This window comes from Capsicum annuum, chromosome 3 (assembly GCF_002878395.1).
Source record: "Capsicum annuum cultivar UCD-10X-F1 chromosome 3, UCD10Xv1.1, whole genome shotgun sequence".
Classification (NCBI taxonomy): domain Eukaryota; kingdom Viridiplantae; phylum Streptophyta; class Magnoliopsida; order Solanales; family Solanaceae; genus Capsicum; species Capsicum annuum.
This window is the reverse complement of record NC_061113.1, coordinates 153,916,728-153,935,737: the sequence shown is the minus strand read 5'-3', so window position 1 is coordinate 153,935,737 and position 19,010 is coordinate 153,916,728. Positions and strand designations below refer to the sequence as shown.

Genomic DNA, 19,010 nt, shown 5'->3' with positions numbered 1-19,010 from the left:
AATTGATTACATTTCTTAAGGTGTATTTCAAATAAGTTTGGAATTAATTTGGTCACTTAGAGTTTAGATGAGAAAACTAGTGTTACTAGCTTGAACTATGTGTTGTTCTAGTTGTTCTTGATATATTCTAGTGTGTAGAATTAGTTAATAAGGATATGATTGGTAATTATGTGTGGAATAACTTGTTTATAGTGTTTGATGTTCAATTGAAACAATCCAAGAAACAAAATACTAAGAGTTAAAGATCAAAAGGACAAAACTAGTATTCTTAGTTTAAGTTTCTAGTTCACCATCTTCAATTGTATGTAATTTTAAGCTCTAATACGTGGTGTTTGATGATATATTATGATTTTTGAGTTTATAATGATGATATATGGATGATACAAAAGAAGAAAGTTAATCTTGTAAAGGATGGACAAACACTTGGGACAAGATTTGACCAAAAATGGACGTTTTGGAGTCATTGGCGTGCCACGGACCTTAGGCACCTCTTTAGGGATATGACATGGCCTTACGGGAATCCTAAGAAGTCAATTAGAGTATATCACTATGATAAGAGCATTACACAGACCTTAGGCACTGCGATATGGGTGTGGCACACCGCTATGTCAAAATCGAAAGCTTGTGTCCTCCTATAAATAGGACACTTAAACATTAGGTTACATACCTTGGACAATATTGAAACTTTGAGGGAGGATGAAAAATACTTCAATTAGGGTTTTTATTCCATTAGTTTTATTTTTTTCATAGAATTTAACATGTATTCTATCATTGCAATTACGGTTATGTCCATGAGCTGATAAACACTCTTTTCTGGGGTTAAGGCCAAGAACATGTTACTCTTGTTATGAATTGATTTGGTATTAATTATTTATCATATTTGGTTGTTTTTATCCTTGCTATTAATATTTTAAGGATTTGTTACCCTTAAAGTATATCCATTTTCATCTTGTTAGTCCGAAAGGAGGAGCTAGTGGATAGAACATGGGGTAAAATGAATAGGATTGTAATCTTGTACAGAATGAAGTTATAATTTGCATTTAGATAGATATATACCTACATGCCCTACTTTGTTTCACTTACAATATGAAATATAAATGCATATAACTTAATTTCCATATCCCCGCTCAATTATGTAGTTTTGGGGCTAAGTTAGATAGGTGATTAGAGGCTCGGAAGACCATAAATATATCCCCATGAATCAATAACCAAGATAATTGACCTAACCGATGATGTTCTATAATGTAGTATGAGTGTTTGTAGTGGCTTAACCTTGGGTTACTCGCATTGATTGTCCAAGAACCTTTACATTTCCACATTGTTTACTTTACTTTCAGTTTATAACTCTCTAACTATTTTGGTTACATGAGCACTTGTTAATCTTTATAGTGAACTATGTTTAGATAGTTATCAATACAAGTCCCTGTTGGATCGATATTCGGCTTTTTATAAGGCTACTGTGTTACTTGGTGGGACCACGTACACTTGCATGTTTACTTGAATGCAATAATTAAAAAATAAAAATACTGACTGTTTTCGTTCGAACCACGATAATTGTCCCTCCAATATCTCTTTTCAGCCATGATGTCCTTTTTCTGGATCAGGTAAAAGTAAATATTTCAATATTAATTAGCACCACGAAGGTGCTCAAACTGTACGACATGAGTTATCACCAGGGTTACGCCACTAGTACATTTTTGAATGTTGTGTTCAGTAACCACTATTTGTATAATATTCCATAATTGCATCTATATATTTCTACAACTGATGGATTAATGGATTCTGCGGGTTTTATCACTATCCAAACATTCCGCAGTCCACCAAAAAGACAACAGTCATAAATAGGTATATACTTGATGTTTTTAGAGAAAAGAAACTACTACCCCCTTGAACTATAATGAAAGTTGCTGAGATACACTCTAACTTAAAGGAGGTCCTATTATCCATGAACTATTTTAAAGTGTAATAAATACGTTCTTCAGTATTGAAGTGGCACCATAACCCAATTCAATTAGTTGTGGTGCTATTCACGCGCCGCCACATGTATAAATGTCTTTTTATTTTATTTTTTAGTTATTTATTCTTATTTTCTTTGTCCTTTATTTAAAATAAGTCAATACACGTAATTTTTTTATTTTTCTTTGCCTTGTATTTAAAACATTCTCAAATACATGTATTTTTTTTTATTTCTCTTTGCCTTGTATTTAATATTTTCACAAATACACATAATTTTTTCATTTTTCGTGTCATCTTATTTTTTATTGTATTAATATTCTCAAATACACATAATTATTTTTTACTTTCCTTCTTATTTTTTTGTATTTAAGTTTTTCTCAAAATGCACATATATTTTTTTACCTTCTTATTACTTTTTTACTTATTTATTTTTTAATTTTCTTTTTGTCTTTCCTTTGAATTTGATTTCAAATTTCATTGCAATGCTTTTTATTTAAAGTAAGCTAACTTCGTACGGATACAATAAGAAAGTGAATCAAATGAAATAAAAAATATTAAAACAAAGGAAACATTTCTTTATTTTCTTGTTTTCTTAAAAAACTTAATTTTTCAAATTTGTTAAAGTTGAAAAGATAAGACATTGATGAAATAGAAAAGGAAAAAAAATATAAAAGTTTATAAATGAGAAGGAAAATAATTTCCAAAAATAAAGAAAGAAAAATAATTAAATATATATAAGTTTTAATCTTTGTAATTATATGCACTAACTAATTATAAAATGTCCAATTAAAAAGGGACATATGTCCATTATTGATCAGATTTTTGCCTTATTTTCATCCCTCACATGCTTTCAAGAGAGCGAACATACTGTTTGTGCCACATCAACACTGAATGGTGTATTTATTGCACCTTAAAATAGTTTAGGGGGATAATATGACCTCTTTTTAGTTTGGAGTGTGTCTCAACAACTTTTGTTATAGTTTAAGGGGATGACCATGTGTTTTCTCTTTAATTTTTTATAATTGTGATGTCCGAATCAACTTTCCTATATCTCTGCCTCTAACAATTACATGTACCAAGTAACTCTGAGCACCACAGATTGGAATAATGGAAAGAAAACACCTAAGAGTTTTTGCCTCTACTAAAGGGTTATGCTTCATTTTGTTGATGATGGGTTCAACCTTGTTCTTGAAACGCCAAAGATTCCTCTCTTTCCATATTGTCCATCAAATGTAAGAAGGTTGTGACATTTCAAGTTTATTTTTATCGATCTCTTAACAAGCCCCTTATCTACATAAATTGAAAGTTAAGGATAACTGAGCAAGACCTGAGAGATAGAGCAACTTTACACAAGGTCAAACATAAGGTATTGAATTATAAATAATCATCATCAATCTTTTCTTTTCCTTTTGAAATTTTTTTTTACAATTGCTTGTTATGTTAGCTAAACTTAGACAACTATTTAATAGAATCTCAGCCTCTCTGTTGCTACTTTACCTTATTAACATCATATGAGGATTTAAATGTTAGGGTTTTTGTCCTAATTTTCTTATCAAATTTAAGTTTTATTTTATTTGAAAGAAGAATAAAAGTATTACCATAATTACTTTTACTTTTCATGAAAAGAAAATATAATTATTTTCCATATTTGACTAACCTCTTTCTTGGAGGAATGATTTTGAACCTCTATAAATAGAAGACCCATCATCTTATACAACAACATAGTATCATTATCATTGTAGTCCTTAAAGAGTCTTGTTTAGGGAGAAATTTTCTCCTAATATGTTCTATGTTTTTTTAATATTAGTTCTTAATATATAGGTCATTTGAGCAGGCCATATTAATAATATGCTCTTTTAGTATATTATTCTTTTCGTCTAAATTATCGCCTCTAGGATTTGCAAATATTAGCTTTCGCTTGATGCCTTATCAATTTCGAACCTAACAAGTGATATCAGAGCATACAGTTCAAAGTCCAATGATGCGATGGTCTAATTGTTTAAAAAAGTTGCAAACAATTTGATGATAATGAAGATTTTTGTCCAACTATATGTGGAGAACAAATTTCAACCATATTTTCAATAATCATGCTACTCCATCTTTAAAACAAAGTCAATTTTTAGCCCATATTTATGGGCTCCAAATTTCAATCACCTCTTACTTTTAATGCTTGGGGTCCTTTCAAATCATGCATATACTTTTAACGCATGAGATCCACTTTTAACCTATGCTCACTTTCAATGCACAAGGCTCCACTTTCAATCCTGTTTACTTATACAAAGGGCTCTAATAATATCAACCAATGCCTTTATTTTTAATGCATAGGGCTCTAATTTCTAACCCATATCAACTTTTAATCATGGTAAAAATAAGTCAGATATGAAGATCATGTAAAGAAGGAAGATCAAGATTATTTTTCCAGAAAATCAAGCCTAACTGGGAGATTTGTTAAGGTTTTCGTCCTGATTTTCTTACCAATTGTAAGCTTTACTTTATTGAAAGGAAATTAAAGTAATACCATAATTACTTTTACTTTTTTTGAAAAGAAAATATAATTCTTTTTCATAGTTGGCTAACCTCTTTTGTCGAGGAATGATTTTGAACCTCTATAAATAGAAGATCCCTTTTCTCATAAAATAATACAGTAGCATCCACATGTAGTCCTTAAAGAGTTTTGTTTAGGGAGAGATTTTCTTCAATATGTTCTATGTTATTTCTATATTATTTCTTAATATATAGGTTGTTTGACCAAATCATTTGTCACGACCCAAAAACCAAAGGTCATGATGGTAATTGTCGCAGCAAGTCTTGACAAGTAAGCCTATCACCCAAACTAATATGAATTGAGAAAAATGATATCAAACCCACGAAAATCCTCCTAGAGTGGATTCAAACCATACATATATATAGTAAAGCAGAAATACATGATCAATGATACCAAACCAAACCCCAAATCCTAGTGTCACAGTGTAAGAACATAACTAATACAACCCGAGATTTAAATAGATAAGATATCCAAGACAGGAACAACTCTGTCTCTGAATACAAATAGAGACATAGTCTAAACTAAGGAAAGGTAGTAGTCAACTTCGGATGTATAAAATCAATTGCTACCTCGAATAGCTCCAAATGTCGCCCAAATCAACCACCGTGAGGCGCACTCGAACCTGGATCTGCACCAAAAGGGCACATTAGGAGTGGGTATCATCCACTTGTACCCAATAGGTATCATAGGCTGACTGAAAAAAGTAGAAAATAAAGTATACAAAATGTACAATAAGGGAACGTCACCTGCAACCAAAAATTATCCCAAACAGTAGCCCACACTATCTCTACTAACAGTTCTATAATATTCATATATAGAATAACAGCATGAAAGAGAAGTATAAGTATACAGGTATCAAACATACAAATACAAAGAAAGAAATACACATAGACATATATCACATCAAGGAAAATAACATATCACAAAAACGTACAAAGTAAATAAAAATACAATGGAGATGATTGATGATAATGCTAATGATGATGATAATACCCGAGGTTGTCACACGACCTCTATATATCGGAGCTAAAGCTTACTGATGTAGGACCCATTGGGGGCTCATTAACCCATATATAACCAATATCCAATACAAGAATCCATAACTCTTCTCCAGTACATCTATTGGTAGAGAATTGTCATGGTCCGAAATAGGGCCTAACTGTGATGGGTATCTCAAGTTCACTAAGGACTACTGACCACTCCCTTAACCTAACCTTAAGAGCATAATAATAATAAAGATAAAGTAAAATCCAATTAATATAGTAATAAAAAAAGTAGATAACTCAAATGAACTCTTAGAGTCAATCAATAGCCAACCCACATCTATCTAGGAAGCCTCTAAAAGCCAGAATAACATCAAAGTCTGGACATGCACCCTGCTATGACCAGAAAGGATCCGAAATTACTCAATCAATAAGGGGAAAAATGATATAATAGGGCCTTCTGAAAGATGGAGGCTCGCCACTTCATAACAACTTAGTGAACGTGCTAATCCACCTAACACTGAATAGGAACAACAGAAATATCTTTGAACCCTATATCATGAAATGATGCAGCGTCCTAGAATGGTCAATGAGATAATCACAAGCATGTAACTCAGGGAAAGTGATAAAATAATATCATGTCCAAAATCAGTTAAAATAACATGGACACATTCATATATACATATATAGGATGTTGAGATAGGGTAAGGATTATGAACATGAGAGTTTTAAAACCATTAAACTAGACTGTTTAGTTTGATCTATCCTAAGGGCACTATGTGAGTTTAGCTTCCCCTCCCAAAGAGGCCTCAGTACATGTTAGTTATACGAACCGAGGAAAATTCAAAGGAAAAATAAAGTCACCATGGGCAATAGCCATACCAAATATATATATATATATATATATATATATATTAAGTGTGTGTCAAGCCCACGGTCATATAGACCCCCTACGCCATTGATTATAGTTTCTAGTGTTTGTCCCTTAGGGATTTACACCTTCATGGTGAGATACAAAACCCCCTTTAAACCTAAATTAAAATTACTTTACATATAATTCAAACCATTAACCCCAGGAGTCATTCATTAAGGCATTTACCACTTGGTATCGTAATACCAATATGCATGCAAGTTAATTTAAACATGCCAAACCAGTTCACACAACCAAATTGGACTCCTAAGTTCCAATTAAAATCCAAACCATGGCTACCAAGGCCATCCAACTCCATTTTTATATCCATTTATCCACTCATATAATGTATTGAGTTCAAAAGCAAGTTAAACCATGTAATTTTCCATAATACAAGTCAAATTCACAAGGTGGGTTGAGGTTTATGCAATTCCAAGCCAAAATTCATCCAAATTGGGGAAACCCACATCCTCCATTCCAACCATTTAAATAATGTACCTATTCAGCCCCAATTACATTACTTTAAAGCATGAATAATCAATTCAAAACATTGGACAAGTAATTCAATCAGTAACAACCAAAACCCCTCAACCCAATTTTAAAACCCACAACTTAAATCACATGCAAAACAATTCAATTCATGCTACAATATAAAATTAAAGTTAGGGAAGAGAAACATGCCTAAAACATACAAGAATTTGAAGTCAAATTAAAGTTTGGATCTCGGAGTAGTGATTTCATGAAAATCCTTTAAGTTTTCTTGGTTTAGGTGTTATAGAAGAGAATAATAGTGTTTGATCATTTTAACTGAAGGATAAGAAGTCAATTTTATGTTTATAAGTCATGGAATGGGTGAAAAGACCAAAAGCCCCTTACCCATAAGTGAAAAAACAAAACTGGACAAAATTTATACCTCAGAGTGGAATGGCCTTATCGCAAAGGTTAATCTCCGTGCAACGCCAATATCGTGGAGGTTAACCTTTATAGCACGGTGATATCGCGAGGCACACAACCTCAGAGTTCCAAAATAGCCTCAACCCTTTTTGAAAATTTTAAAACTTCCCCAAATTTCTCTTTTAACATCCCTAGACATAATTCAAGTCAAAAATTGATATTACGAACACGGGAGGGTCAAAAATAAAATAATCAAAATTTTAAAGGTCTTACATTATCCCTACCTCTCTTAGGATCATTCATCCCCGGATGATGAGTTAGGACACTCTTAGCATGAGAATAACAAGAATACATCAGAATCAAATGTCAAACTCAAAAAATGATAAGAGGAAAACAAAGCTCATACCTTAGCACTTTCATCCAACCTCGAGAACAAGAATGGTTATTTATCCTTCATATCTTCCACAACTTTCCATTTAGCCTCTTTCAAAAAACCTTCAATAAAGCTACATCATTGGTCCTCAACCTACGAACTTACCTAAAAAATATTTCAATCTGGACTTCCACATAAGACAAGGAATCCATAACACCAACATCCTCAATAGTCACTATCAAATAAGGATCACTCACTCACTTTTTCAGTATGGACACATGAAACAGGGGATGAATGGAACCCAAAGTCCTAGGAAAATCCAACTCATAAGAAATATTTCAAACTCTTCTTACAATCAGATATAGACCAACGTAATAGGGACTGAGCTTCTCCTTCTTCCAAAATCTCATGACTCCTTTATAGAAGACACCTTTAAGAATACCCAATCATTTAATTCAACCCCCAACTCTCTTAGCTTCACATCCGCATAAGACTTTTAGCGACTTTGAGCAGTATTAAGTCTTTCTCTAATCAATTTAACCTTCTCCATGACTTGCTGAAAAAAATCAGGACCAAATAACCTAACCTCACCAAATTCAAACCATCCAATAGGTGATCTTCTCCCCCTACCATAAAGAGCCTCAAAAAGAGCCATCTGAAGGTTAGAATGGTAACTGTTGTTGTAAGAGAACTCAATAAGAGGCAAATGATCAACCCAACTACCTTCACAATTAATCACACAGGCCTTTAGAATATCCTCCAAAGTTTAAATAGTATGCTCTTCCTGCCTATCCATTTGAGGGTGGAAACCAGTGCTAAGGTTCACCTGAGTGCCCAAACCTTTTTGAAACAAATGCCAAAAGTGGGATGAAATTGATGTACCTCAGTCTAAAATAAGTGACACTGGTGCACCATGAAACTTCACAATCTCTTGAATGAACAATTTGGCATAATGCTCTCCTGAGTAGTTAGTTCTCACATGCAAGAAGTGATCAGACTTAGTTATCCTATCCATAATGACCCAAATCTAATCATACTGATTGCGAAACCACGGAAAATTCATATTAGAATCCATATTAATCTTCTCCCACTTCCATAGAGGCAACTCTATCTCTTTAGACATGCCACCAAGCCTCGATGCTCCATTGTAACTTGCTGACCAAGCAAATATTTGGCTACAAAATTTGCTACATCCCTTTTCATATTGTTCCACCAATAGATCTCCTTCAAGTCATGGTACATCTTAGTAGAACCTAGATGAATTGTATACCTGGACTCATGAGCCTCAGTCAAAATCATTTTCTGCAACCCATCAACATCAAGAATGCATAGCTGACCTTGATACTATCTCAAAAGCCATAACCTTTGGCTGACCCACGTCATTCTTAATCTGCATAAGTATCGAATCAAAATCCTCAGCTCCAAGAAATGATTTGACCACTTTTTGAACAATAACTTCCCTATTCTCAGAGTCCAAAAGACGACCTCCTAGGTTATTTAGCCTGTAAATATCCTTTACTAACCCTCTTTTCTTCTCAACCACATGAGATAAGCTTCTCATAGATAAACTACTAAGAGCATCAGCAACAACATTAGCTTTACCTAGATGGTAGTGCAAGCTCATATCATAATCCTTAAGCAATCAAGCAATTGCCTCTGCCTAAGATGCAATTCCTTCTGAGTAAACACATATTGCAAGCTCTTATGATCTGAATATATGTCTACATAAACCCCATACAGATAATGATGCTAAATCTTCAAGGAAAAACCACAACCGCCAACTCCAAGTCGAGAGTCGGATAGTTTCTCTCATGAACCTTAAGCTGCCTATAAGCATAGGTCACAACCTTACTATGCTATATCTAAAAACAACCCAGTCCCACAAGGGACACATTATAATATACAAAAACCCCTCAGTACCCTTGAGTGGGGTCTTAACTGACGCAGAGATTAACCTATTCTTTAGTTTCTCAAAACTACCCGCACAAGCTCCAGACCGCAAGAGCTTGACTTTCTTCTAAGTCAACTTCATTAATGGAGCAACAATAGAAGAGAAACTCTTCACAAACCTCCTATAATACCCAGCCAAACCTAAGAAGCTCATAATATTGGTTGTATTCATGAGTCTAGGCCATTTCTTAACTGCCTTAACTTTCTATGGATCCTCCACGATCTCCTCACTAGAAATGACTTGCCAAGAAAAGTCACAACATTCAACAAAAACTCATACTTAGAAAATTTTACAAACAATTTCTGGTCCTTAAGAGTCTGCAACACAATTTGGAGGTGATTGGCATGATCCTCCTTATGCTTATAATACACAAATATATCATTAGTGAAGACTATGTCAAACAGATCCAGATACTGTCTAAATACCTGGTTCATAAGATACATAAAAATAGCAGGAGCATTAGTCAACCTAAATGACATAACCATGAACTTATAATGACCATGCTAGGTCTGGAAACCAATCTTTGGAATTTCAACCTCCTAAATTTTCAACTGATTATAGCAAAAATGAAGATCAATCTTAGAAAAGCATCCAGCTCCTTGAAGCTGATCAAATAGGTCATCAATCCTAGGAAGAGGGTACTTATTCTTCACTATCACCTTATTTAGCTGACGATAGTCTAACATATCCAAAGAGACCCATCTTTTTTTTGCACAGAAAGTACAAGAGCACCGTATAGAGAAATACTAGGACAAATGAACCTTTTATCAAGAAGATCTTTTAACTGCTTCTTCATAACATGAACCGAACCAGATCCTAGTCATGTCAGATATCTTAAGTCCAACAAAGATAGGAGACCACCCCCAATACCCAAACCATTAACCGCCCTACACCCTATGTCAGATGAATTCCAAACATATAACAAGATAACTTTAGTTTAAAGACATTAAAAAAAGTTTATAACCAAAACCAAACATCCACAACTAAATGGTTGTCTAATACGATTCCAATGCCAATACCAATACCAATGCTAATACCAATACCGACACCATCCATTCTCATAGTAATCCAAAAAAGCATCTAGTTAGAACCAAAAAACATCCAGTCGGGATCCCCCAACCATAGCTAAAAAATAAAACCAAAACCAAAGTATAATAATGACATAAAGAAGTCTATAACATAAAATGGGGTATTCCAGAGTATGAAAGCTCACGACTTTAGTTTGAATCAAAAGCTATCCCCGATCACTAAGTCACTAAGTAGAAAGATTAGTAGTATAGTCGGATCTTGCACTTCATGGGGATATAGTGCTCGAAGACGGTTAGAGGGGTAAATTCTAGCATGTAACTCAGGAATAATAATAAAATAGTGCCATTAAATCAAAACCAAACAAACCAATGCGAATAACCACATGAAAATATATATACATGTATACTGTGCTGGGATAGAGAACAAGGTTTAGATGCATTTAAAACCTTAGCCTGGATTTTGTAGCTTTAGACATGACCTGAACTGAGGCCATGTCTTAATGGGCATCCCAAGTCCAACCAAGACCGAGGAACACCCCCGATACCCAACCCAACCATCCAAAAGCACCCCCTCGTGTCTAATGAATTTTGTACATATAATAAGATAGCATTTATTACAATTCCAGACTCTGGGATTGGTCCATGACGGTCCATGACTGTGACCAACCCAAGAAATTCCAACTAACCAATATCAAACCAATAACCAAAACCAAACAAAAATAATAACTAAGTATGAGTCCATAACATAAAAGGGTAGGACAATCATAAATACAATCGAACGATATCATCCCCAATACAAATTTCAATACTAAGGCTGACACCAATATCGGCACGGCCCATACCAAGCCATAGTCGTTCCACAAAGCCTCTAACCAAAAATAAAACAATATCCGGTTGGGACATGCCACCAACCATAGCCAAAACTAATGTCTAGGAAATAACCAAAGTATGTAAAGACATCTATGATATGAAATAGATCCTTTTGGAGTATGGAAGCTCACCACTTCAACCCAAAAAAATGAACCCAAAACCAATCACTAAGCAAGAGGAGTAGAATGGCCGGTTCATACATTGCGTGGGGATATAGCTGCCCAAAGATGGGTTAGCGAGTGAACGCTAACAAGTACTCAAGATAAGGATAAAAAATTCCTACCTTCAGAGCCAAGTACACCAACCATATGTAATCACAATCCATATATATATATATATATATATATATATATATATATATATATAACTATGCTAGGAAAGGGTCCCGGGTTTAGCATGCCTTTAAAACCATTTACTTGGGTATCCATAGCTTAACCATCATATAAACTACCTACGGGCTATATGGGTCCAGTGTAACCCCCTGAATGATCCCCGATACGTGTAGCCACATAAACTGGAGATACTAACGAGTAGGGGATTCCCGAGTACTCTTCGTACTCCATGATACATATATACAAGTGTACTTAGGAGATTCCTGTGTACCCCATAAGTATCACATATGGTCGTCATGGCCAATCATCATGTCAACAAATATGAGTTTCCAGTGTCCATCCATCGGACTCACACCTTCATGGTTAGCTAACACACCCCGCCATTATTGCCCAATTAAAACCATAACCACATAACACAACCGCCATTCCATTTAGTATTAACTAAGGCTATAAGTAGTGGTATCGTCATATGGACTATAGCTTGCAGGTAATGTACTTATCTATAAGATGAAGGGATTCCCATGTACCCATCGATTACATTATCAAGTTGACTTGGGGGAATCCTATGTACCCCACAAGTGATCATTATTATGTTTTCCTACGGGATTCCCTTGTACCCTATAATGCTTTTAAGTAGACCTACCATAACCACCAAGACCTTACCATTTAACCATTCCAATTAATTTAAACCATTTATACAATTTCGAGATCCATTACCAAGTTATACCATGCAATAGTTACATTAAAAGTCCAAAAATATAGTGAAAGCATTCTCATAGGCATTTTATCAAACACATATAGGGCATAGTGTTTCCTAAACCAAAACCAAGTACCAATTAACCATTCCCATGCAACCAAATGTCCAATCCACTAGCAAAACATGTAAATCCATAATTAAACATGGAAAACCATAACCAAGCATTTATAACAAAAAACCCCAATGTATATTTGAAAACCCAAAACCATACAATAATTATTCCATAAAAATAATTCATAAAATATGTATTTAGTTAGAACTAATAATCAGGTAGGAGTAACATGCCTTAGATTGAGAAGAAGATGAGAAAAAATCACCCCTATGAGCCTCTATTGACCACCTTGAAGGAAACCCTAACTTTTCCTTAACCTATGAGCCTTGAGAGATTTTAAGAGAGTTTAGAGTGTTTGATTGATTGGAAATAGATTAATAAAGCCCTAAAAGGTTATTTTAAGTCATGGGGTCCTAAGGGGTTATAAGGGGAAATATCCAGAATGCCCCCACAGGAGGGTACTACTCCACTATACCACCCGTACCCTATCATACGAGGGTATCCATCACTCATACTCGAGGCATCCCTAGGACCCCCAATACTATCCAACATATAACCACCAAGCCTCAATCATACCCAAGCATACGACACATACCCTTAACCCATACATTAGGCAGAATACAGAGGGGTTGAACTGTCTATCTTACGAGTTGGAGACTACCATTCGTACCATATCTCACGATTCATGGTGAGCCACTCATACTCAGATCCAAGTAAGGTTACAAAGTTTCATATTAAGTGAATAAAAACCCAAACTTACGACTCGTCACCTACCATACTACTCGTACACATTCCAAAAACTCAACCACCAATCACCACTTAACACTGGATAATATACGATTGTGTCCCCTGACCTGTACCCTCACCATACGACTAGTATGGTGAGTCATATGATATCCAGAAGGTCCAAAAGTGGAGAAATTTTTTAAGGGCCAACACCTAGGGTATTTCAGTCCCCCTCACTAGTATCATTCACCTCCAAATGATGAATAAGGTAGTAAAAGAACGAATTACATCTCAACATAACCATTCCAACCTTTAACTAAGTTAGAAAATAAAGATGCAAGGAAATAAACCTTCCTTTAACCAAGTTAGAAAACAAAGATGTTATCAACAACACGTACCTTCCGCTTAAATATCTGGAGCAGAAAAAATGTGGATACTTGGACTTCATGTCCTCTTTCGCTTCCCAATAGCTTCTTCTACCTTGTGGATCCGGCATAAAACCTTAACTGAAGCTACATCCTTGGTCCAAAACCGACGAACCTACCAATCCAAGATCTCAATTAGAATCTCTTCATAAGACAAGGAATCTGAGATACCCCATCCTTCTAAAGGAATAACCGATGAAGGATCACCTATACACTTTCTCAATATAGAGACATAGAATATCAGATTAATGCAGCTCAAACTAGAAGGAAAATCCAAGTAATACGCAACATTACCAACCCTTCTCAAAACCACATAAGGACCAACATACCAGGGACTGAGCTTTCCTTTTTTGCCAAACTGTATTACTCCCTTCATAGGAGACATCTTTAGGAAAACCTCATCCCCAACCTCAAACTCCAAGTCCCTACACCTTACATCCACATAGGAATTTTGGCAACTTTGGGCAGAACATATCTGCCTCACCAAGCTTAAACTATCCAATAGGAGATATACACCTCCTAGCATATAATGCCTTAATAGGGGCCATTCTAATGCTAAAATGATAACTATTGTTGTAGGAAAACTCTATGAAAGGTAGATGCTTTGCCCAATTACCACCATAATCAATCATACAATGACGAAGCATATCTTTAGTCCTTTCTGCTTGTCCATCTATCTATGGGTGGAAAGAAGTACTTAGACTAACCTTAGTACCCAACCCTTTCTGAAATAACCACAAAACCTGAGATGAAAACTGCATACCACGGTCATAGATAATCAAAACAGGTACCACATACAGCTTCACGATCTAATTAAGATACAACCTCACATAATCCTCAACAAAAAAGTTAGACGCCACTAGAAAAAAGTGAGCTGACTTTGTCATCATGTCCATGATGATCCAAATTGGATCAAATTGGTTTCGAGACCGAGGAAGTCTAATAAAAAAATCCATGTAGATAAGTTCCTATTTCAATTTTGGCAATTCAATTTCCCAATATAAGTCTCCAGGCCTCATGTGATCAAATTTCACTTATTGACATACCAAACATTGGGCTACAAAATCAACCATATCCTTCTTCATACCATTCCACCAGTGCATCTCCTTGTTATCACGATATATTTTTATCAAACCAGGATGAATAACATAGTAAGAATCATGTGCGTTAACCAATGCCCTTTCTCACAAATCATCGACGTCAGGAACACATAACCTCTCTTGGTACCGTAAGGTACCATCACCACTGATCTTAAATACCATTACCTTTTCTCCACCTACATCACCCTTGATTTTTATCAAGACAAGATCTAGAATTTGTTTCTCCATGATCTCTACACCAAGAGATGACCAAAACACGTTCTACACCAACACACCACCATTCTCAAAGTCTAAAAGGTGAACTCCAAGATTAGCCAAGCGGTGAATATCCTTCACCGACTCCCACTTCTCCTTTTCCACATAAGCTAAACTCCCCTAGACAACCTACTAAGAGCATCAGTAACAACATTAACATTACCTGGATGGTAGTGATAACTCATGTCATAGTCCTTGAGAAGCTCAAGCCATATCCTCTACCTGAGGTTCAGCTCCTTATAGGTGAACAAATACTTTAGACTCTTATGATCAGAAAATATATCCATGTGTACTCCATACAAATTGTACCGCCATATTTCAAAGTAAACACCACCAAAAAGCTCTAAATCATAAGTAGAAAAGTTTCTCTCATGTACCTTTAAATGCCTAAAAGCATAGGCAATCACCTTACCATGCTGTATTAGAACGCAGCCAAGTCCCACCTGAGAAGCATCACAGTAAACCACAAACCCTTCATTGCCTTCAGGCAAAGTTTAAACCAGAGCCGAAGTTAGCTTATCATTTAGCTTGTCAAAATTACCCTCATAAGTATCCGACCAAGAGAACATTACCTTCTTTTGAGTCAACTTAGTCAATGGGGCAGCTATTGTCAAAAAAATCTCCACAAACCTCCTATATTACCCAGCCAAACCCAAGAAGCTCTAAATATCGATTGGAGTCATAGGTATAGGCTACTTCTAACCACTACCACCTTTTGTGGATCCATCATGATCCCCTCACTAGAAATAATATGACCCAGAAAAGTGATAGCATTCAACCAGAATTCACACTCCTAGAATTTGGCATACAACTGCTGCTCCTTTAAGGTCTGCGACACCATACAAAAGTGATTAGCATGACCCACCTCACTCTTAGAGTACACCAAAATATCATTAAAGAACACAATGACGAATAAATCAAAAACTAATGAAATACCCTATTCATCAAATCCATGAATTTCGTTGGGGCATTGGTCAAACCAAATGACATAATCAAGAACTCAAAGTGCCCATACCAAGTATGATATGCCGTCTTAGGGAAATCCACCTCCCAAATCTTAAGCTGATGATACCCAGACTGAAGATCTATCGTTGAGAAGAATTTATCGCCTTGGAATTAATTAAATAAGTCACCTATCCTTGGAAGAGGATACTTGTTCTTAACTATCACCTTATTCAACTGTCTATAGTCAATAAACATCCAAAGGAAACCATCCTTTTTACACATAAATAACATCGGTGCACCCCATATGGATACACTAGGATGGATAAAACCTTTATCCAAAAGATCCTTAAGTTGTTCCTTGAATTCCCTCAACTCAGCCAGAGCCATTGTATAAGGAGGAATAGATATTGGATAAGTTTCTGAAACAAAATCAATCTCAAACTCAATCTCCCTATCAGGAGGAACACCAGGAAGATCATCCAGTAAGACCTCAAGAAACTTATTCACCACTAAAACCAAATGTAAAAACGGACCTTCCTAGTTAGAGTCTTTAACCCAGACCAAATGATAAAGGCACCCTTTAAAGATTAATCTTTGAGCTCTAAGATATGATATAAGCTTCTCCTTAGAAGCTAGAGAACTACACTCCATCTTAATAACCAGTTAACTAGGGAACTTAAAGACAACCTTATGGGTACGACAATCTAAGAATGCTTAGCATGAGTGTAACAAATCCATCCCTAGAATTATATCAAAAATCCACCGTATCTAATTTAATAAAATCAACCAAAGTCTCCATACTACCAACAGATACCACACACCCTCTATAGACTCTTTTAGCAGCCACAGAGTCACTTACCAGGGTAGAAATAGAAAAAAGATCTAAAATAAACTAGATATCAAAACCAAAATCACAACCATAAATAGGGTCACATAAGAAAGAGTGGATCCCAGATCAAGCAAAAAATTTACGTGACGAGCAAAGAGTTGCAACGTACCTATCATTACATTAGGAGATGCCTCAGACTCATATCGGGTAGCAGGAGAATATAACCTATTTCAGCCTATGCTGGTACAAAAAGCATAAATAGATATAGAAGCAGTACCCTTTGGTGCGGGAGCAGATAAAGAGACAACCAGAGCCTTATTCGCTCTCAAAACAACCTTAACAATCAAACAATTTCTAAATATATGGCTTGGCTGACCACGTTTATTGCACCTGTCCCACCCCTTATCACAAAAACCCTGATGTAACCAATCATAAAACATACAAGGAAGATCTGATAAGGCCGACTCAGCCCCACTATCCTAAGATCGGCCACCCTGTGCCCTGAAGTTATTGCTACCCTGCTGAAGCCTGTCTCTAGATGGATTTGGGTAAGGAGTACTAGTTGTGGAGAAAGAACAAGACCTCCCATATTTCTTCTTTGGACACTTACCACCATACCGACGACCTTGCTGTTGTTAACCCTGCTCATAGAACTTAATCTTCTTACCTTACATTTCCCCTATCACATCCTGTTTTCTCTTTTCCTCCTCCATCTGCTGTATATGAACAACCAACCTAGAGATATCTATGTCCTTGAACAGCAATGCAATCTTGCTTTTAAGGATCAACTCTCGAGATAGACCTATAGCAAACTTTCTCATCTTGGCCCTTATATCAAACACCACTTCCGGAGCATACCTAGATAACTGGGGAAATTTCAAGGCATACTCCTTAACTGCATCTTTTATCGATTCATATTTATAAATTCCTTCGTTTTTGCTTCCCTTAATTCCTAAGGAAAAAAGCAGTCCAGAAATGCATTAGATAAAGTCTCCCACGGAGATAATTGATCAACCTTTTCTATTTGTCTGATCCTACTCCCCGTATCATTGGTACGCCATATCCTTGAGCTGAAAAGCTATAAACTCTACCCCTTCCACATTTGTGGCATGCATAATCCTGAATATCTTTTCCATCTACTCCAATAAAACTTAAGGATCCTTTTCCACCTTTTCCACCTTAGATTAGATTCTAGGACAGACTCCAAGCTTAAAAATTGAACTCAAAGACAGAAAAATAGTTCCTAGATGTCTTATAGTCCCTCTCGTATGGGTGGGTCGTACGACACACCCATTAAAGAGAGTCTACTCGAAACGACTTTGTGGACTCCTAATTGACCATGAACCTAAAGCTCTGATACCAACTTGACACGACCCAAATTGGGGCCTTGTCATAAATGGGCATCCCAAGTCCAATCAGGATAAAGGACCACCCTAGATACCCAACCCAACCATCCAAATGCACCCTTCTGAGTCAGATAAATTCCGAACATATAACAAAGTAGCGTTTATTACAATTCCAGGGTCTAGGATAGATCCTTGACCATGACCAACCTAAGAAAGTCCAACCAACCAATATCCAACCAATAGTCAAAATAATAACCATGTATGAGCCCATAACATAAAAGGGTAGGGGAATCATAAATACAATCCAACGATATCAGCCCCAATACCAGTGACAATACTAAGTCTGACACCAATACTGACACTACCCATACCAACCCATATGAGTTCCACAAATCTTCTAACCAAAAATAAAATAATATATGGTTGGGACATGCCCCCAACATAGCCAAAACAAATGTCTAGGAAATAATCAAAGTATGTAAATACATCTATGATATGAAATGGTTCCTTTCGAAGTATGGAAGTTCACCACTTTAATTCAATAACTGATCCCAAATCTAATCACTAAGTAGGAGGAGTAGAATGGTTGATTCCTGTATTGTGTGGGGATACAACCACCCAAAGACTAGTTAGCAGGTGAGCGCTAGTAAGTACTCAGGATAAGGATAAAATAATGATAACCTTGAAAGCCAGGTAAACTAACCATATGTATTCACAATCCATATATACATAT

At 35.8% G+C, this 19,010-nt stretch overlaps 1 pseudogene; it reads left to right on the top strand.

Moving 5' to 3' along the window:
- LOC124896742 overlaps positions 1 to 19,010 on the top strand; it is a 104,452-nt pseudogene that overhangs the window by 20,653 nt on the left and 64,789 nt on the right.